Source organism: Saccostrea echinata, unplaced genomic scaffold (genome assembly GCF_033153115.1).
Source record: "Saccostrea echinata isolate AGI-Se365-2 ecotype Australia unplaced genomic scaffold, CSIRO_AGI_Sech_v1 ptg000025l, whole genome shotgun sequence".
In the NCBI taxonomy this organism is placed as follows: domain Eukaryota; kingdom Metazoa; phylum Mollusca; class Bivalvia; order Ostreida; family Ostreidae; genus Saccostrea; species Saccostrea echinata.
In genome coordinates, this window is record NW_026889774.1 from 157,848 (window position 1) to 163,858 (window position 6,011).

Here is a 6,011-nt window from a genome sequence, read left to right on the forward strand (position 1 = left end):
TGAGCACATAGCAACCAATGTAACCTATGTAGAGTTAAGAGTCATTCTATGTCTACAGGAATTTCAATTGTTTTGATACTTAGAATCAAGATTACAGGGCATTGTTATGTAAAATCTATGCTGGTACAAAATATACATAAAAGTATACATTTGCAATCAAGATTTAAAAATGCAAACTAAGAATGTTACCATGGTAACGGGTATAAACATTTTTGTTTATATCATTTTAGTTTTATTTCTTCATTTTAATTCAGAGCTCATTGATCTTTCTAAATTTTAAAAAAAAGAAATATACAAGCAAGTTTGCTAGTTTTGAAAAAAATATATTAATGCACTTCGTTAATTATTATTTCATGAAAGAAATAAATTCTTTTTTTTTTTATGAAAGTATTTTATAAAATGAATGCTCGCATTTTCGCATAGTAAATTTTCCGTACTTTTTTCTATGCTTGTACTGGAAATTGAATCTGAAATCCTACTCTAGAGTTTTTTTTCTGGGGGAAGTTTGGGCCACATTAGATAATGAATTTCTTTACATAGGAATACATAAGTATATGGGAAATATCTTTAAAAATCCTCTTCTCAAGGAAAATTGATTAATTATTCCTAATAACACAGAAGCTGCAGATTCAAGTTCGTTCAATTCATAACACTTAGGGGTAGTGTGGAGCCACATCAATGATCAAAGTTATACACAGGAATACAGAAAAACATGCTTATAGACAAGGAGCTTATATAAGAAATGACACTTACAGCTAAGTGATCTGTGGGTTAAGGAAATATTTGGTACTGTACTTTATCAAATGAGTTAAAATGGTGTATATTCCCGATGTATAGCGAATATACACAATTTAAACGACGTGGATAAAGCAAATATCACGTCACACAATTATAGATGTTTTATTGATCACACAGTTATAGATATTTTAGTTATCTTATAAGATTGTCTTTTTTCACAAAAATTAAGATAATCCCTGCACTGTTAATGTTGAAATGCTGAAAGAAAGTTTTTTGTAAATCTATACAAAATATGAAATCTTGGAATGATATTTGCTGCGTCTTTTAAAACATATATGACAATTTGAAGTTGTACACATTGTACAGACCGAGGAATCACTAAATGTAATCCTACTCTGAAATCATTCTGTGTATGGTGACAGTGCTAGGCCAGCTATTTGTAGAATCATGGGAAGTTATATAGTATAATGTAAGAAAGTATTGATGAAAGTGGCTAGACTTTCCTGAATTGTAAAATGAATCATGCAACGCCAACTTCACTGATAGGCCTACTGTTTCCTGTGAGAATGGTGTGGGGAGTGGGGTTAACATTCATATTTACAGTAGCCAGTTTTTTAAAAAAATGAAATTTTGTTGAGGTAAAACGAGAGCTTTTTTGTTTTTAACAAATTTTTTGATAATTATCATTTATGTTAAAACGCAAACACTTTCAAAAATAAAAGTTTCGAAAATTTTACGTTTTGAAGCATGGGATTGTGTCAAAACCGGAAGTGCTATTTATAAAGCATACGCAAGGATAAAGCATAACTTTATCTTATGGGTAGTATCCAGCACAAGTATAAGATTAAACGTAATTAGTTTAATCTCACATGTGTGGTGGATACAACCCATAAGATAAAGAAGATGGGTGAACAAGGCGTGCAGAATGCCTATAGCTTCAGATATTAGAAAAATCATATTCAATTTGTGAATTAAGTATTTAAAGTAAAAGTTCTCATTATTGAAATTTATGAAATTATGATCAACAAAACTTTTCTGAGAAAAAAAGATCTCGGAAAAATTTCTTCTTTTATTAAAAAAATAAAATGGTATTCGTGATTCGAAGCCCAATCAATAAAAATCCGGAGTATCATATTGCTTTGAGACTAACACGCTAACCACTACGCTACACAGCTCCTGATGAATAGTGGCATTTAAATCATGTTTGTGATATGACCCTTGACTTAATGGACTTCAAGTATTTCTCGGAAAGATGCGAATGCTTTGTCATACAAGTGTACTTCTAAGGTATAGTGGGTCTTTGCTCCATGTTTTTGCAAACCAAAAAATGTATATTTTTATGCAAACTTTTAGGATTAACTTTCAAAAAAATGGAGCGAAGACCCACTCATATCGAAAAAATTTGTTAAAGTGTGAGAAAATGATCCATTTTGTCCTCTTTAGTGTGTGTATGCTATTTCGTAGGCAAATAATTTCAGTCTGTGTGAGATTTTTGTAAATTGTAGAGATTTTACTTTAAAGTGAGATGAAATATCAAAGAAAATTTTGATATAATTGAGATTTTATTTTTCGCTTCATGTTTGTCGCACTATAGGCACTTCGCCCACCTTCTTCACCCATCTTCTTTATAGTGTATTAAAATTGTCTATCCCTGGTACTTCGATGTAAGCATGTTTTACGACTTGCATGAAATTTAAAGGCGAATTCAGCCTGGAATATGGGTGGAATATAGCAGGAATTGGCTTATTACGGGCGTACTTGAGACAGAGACGGACTTTTGAAAAGTTATGCCTGAGTAGAAGAGGCGTCTTCCAGGCATCATTTCTACATTCCGGGCGTCAATTTGCAAGTTCCGATTTTCCCTGGTGTAAAATAGCAGGAAAATTGAGACAAAAATTACGCCTGGAACTTTCAGGAGGAGTAAAAGCCTCTGATTGGTCCATTTAATTATCAATTAAGGGTCATTTCAGATAGGAGGTTAAGTTTGAATTTCATCAGGATGGAGGGACTTTAGTGTGAGTGAAATCAGAAATACAGTTATATCAATGTTAAGGCTTTTACACTTGTTCTGGGTGACACAGTATCTGCTGGTAGGTGTGATAATTAATATTTGATACCTATTTAGGTAAATTTGAATGCACAATGATTGTTATTGACTCTTTAGATTATTCGAGTTTCCTTGAACACATTCTGAGATGACATAGAGGCACTCATATATCATAATATATTTTTATACTATTTTAGATGTTAATGACTTGTCATTATGTTTTCTTACTGTTCAAATGGCTAAATTTTCAACTTTAACATTGTAAATCATAATTTTGCTTTTCTTGGCTGTATAGGTTTTTATGTCACATAGTATTATATGATAATAAGGACTTTCCAGGCATAATTCTGCTTCAGGCATCATTTTAGTTTCCAGGCGTAATTTTTTTCCAGACGTCATTTATTTTTCCGGGCGTAACTCATTTGCATTTTTCACCTCAAATTCCTGCTCAATTCCGCTTGGTTTCCTCTTGGTTTACGCCCGGAACCTCCATAACACCATATATGTAGTGAGACAAACTGACGCCCGGAATCCTTCTTAAAGTACGCCACTATTCCCCCTATATTCCGGGCGAAACATTTCGTACAGGTATATATAGAAAAGTTTAAAAACAGCAAATTATTTCATTTTCTAGTTTCGCATTGATTGAACCATTTCAATAAGTTCACCTATACAGAAGTTTCAATGTAAAAGGTGAAGATAACAAACAGTGATCGATCTCATAAAATCTATTTAAACAATATTTACAAATATGTGAAGAGGGCATAAAACACGGGCCCCTGGAAATTCCAGAGGTTGGACCAGGTGCCTAGGAGGAGTAAGCATCCCCTGTTGACCGGTCGAACCTGCCGTGAGCCCTATGTAATTATCAGGATGATGGAACTTTCCATAGTCAATTCAGTATAAAACAAAGGCCTAACAATTGGTATGAAACAAGTCATCCAAACACGACCCAATGATATTTGCTACCAAGGTCATTATAACGACCATAAAATTTACAAAATACCAATTTTAAACGAGGTTGTTGAGATCCTTGTAACATCAACTTATCAGTGAGTAGCATGCCTCGCTTTAAAAATTGATGGTACTCAGAGCAAGCTCTTGAGTAGCGAATAGACACCACAAGCAGGTGGAACATTACTACAAAATTAAGAAAGGGACCGAGGTGAGCTTTTCTGATCACCTGTCTTCTGTCTGTCTGTCCATCTGCCTGTTGTTCATTTCTTATTTTTTCAACTTTTTTCCACAAAACCCGTCGGTCAAATTCAAACGTGTCGCAAACTCAGTGTATTCTAACAAAACATATATTTCTAAGGGAGAGGTGAATAAAATCGTAAATGATTCCCCATCATCCCAATTAAGGTTAAAATGTACAATTTTTAAAAGCAACGTCTAGATGATTGATAGATTTTTTAATATTGGTCATATTGTACGAATTCAACACAGGTTTTATGATTTAGAGTAAAATTTAACAAATCAAATGGCGCATTACAGGCAGTAGTTATATATGCAAAAATATCAACATCAGTTTCCTTGGTAACGTTCTTAGTTTTGGTTTTAAGACTTGATTGCAGAATGTATAACATTTATATATATATTCTACCAGCAATCACTTTAATTGTCAATGTTCCGTAGTCTTCATTCTGTGAACAAAAACTGTTGAAGTGCTTAAGAGTATGACTCTCAACCTTCCATAGATTACATTGGTTGTTATATTCACAGAATCGTTGCCATGGGTTAATCAAATAAAAAAAAATTAATTAAGATAATTAGATAAATTAAGATGCTAATTGCATTTTAAAATTTGCCTAATCACAGTTTTACAGCATGCTTTGACTGATTGATTGATTGTGTATTGTTTTACGTCCCATTCGAGAATTTTTCACTCATATAGAGATGTCACCATATACCAGTGAAGGGCTTCAAATTTTGACCTTTACTCAGCACTCAAGGCCATTGAGCAGTGAGGGATCTTTATCGTGCCAAAGCCAGCCGTGACACGGGGCCTCAGTTTTTAAGGTCTAATCCGAAGAACCCGCAACTTTCGCTTCAAAGTGCCGAGCACATGGTGAAGGAACAGTTGCTACCTATTTTTTATCGACTTAGGTCAGTCGCGGCCAAGATTCGAACTCACTACCTTCCGATCACAGAGCGAGCGCTCTATAGCATGTTTTAAAAAATCCTTAATAAAATCTTTCCCCCTGGAAAACTTGCTCTAGAGTAGGATTTCCTCCCGGAAAAAGTCTCTAAAGTAGGATTTCCCCAAGGAAATCCCACATCAGGTTCAATTTTAACTATGCCAAAATGCGAAAATTCATTTATAAAATACTTTAATAAAAAAAATGAATTTATTTCATTCAAGAAATAATAATTAAAGAAGTGTATTAATATTTTTTTTCAAACATGAAAACCCGGCTTGTACATGTATATTTCTTTTTTTTTATTAATTTAGAAAGCTCTGAATGAAAATGAAGAAATAAAGCTGAAATAATATAAACAAAAATGTTTATACCCGTTATCATGGTAACATTCTTAGTTTGCATTTTTAAATCTTGATTGCAAATGTATACATTTATGTATATTTTGTACCAGCATAGATTTTACATAACAATGCCCTGTAATCTTGATTCTAAGTATCAAAACAATTGAAATTCCTACATAGAATGACTCTTAACTCTACATAGGTTACATTGGTTGCTATGTGCTCAGAATCGTTGCCATGGGAAAATCAAGTGAAAAATAGAATTTCGTAAGATGCTAATTGCATTGTAAAATTTGCCTAATCACAATTTTACAGCATGCTTTGAAGAATCCTTAACAACAGGTACGTTAACATGCTAAAATCATCATTCTATGATGTGTTGCTAAGGGGAAATTGCTGTTACCATGGAGATAACAAATTGTTAAACATTCCCTAGTTTGCAGAGAAGTCTCAAAAATTTCAATTTATTGTAAAATTTGTTTTAAGTATTCAAAGATAACAAGTTATGTGACTTTTGACTTTAGCATTTTACATTTTTTCTCTTTTTATTCATCAAAACATCCATTTTTGTTGCTAGGCAACGGATAGGAATGTTTAAAAATTATACGCTTCTGAATTCCAATTCTAAAAGGCAAAATCCTCTGCTTTCATTTTATATACACAGGATGTCTGTATGAGGTCCATCACCGGAGTAATTAGACATTGAATAATTCCAAAATCAAAGAAAATGCTGAGTCAGCAAAA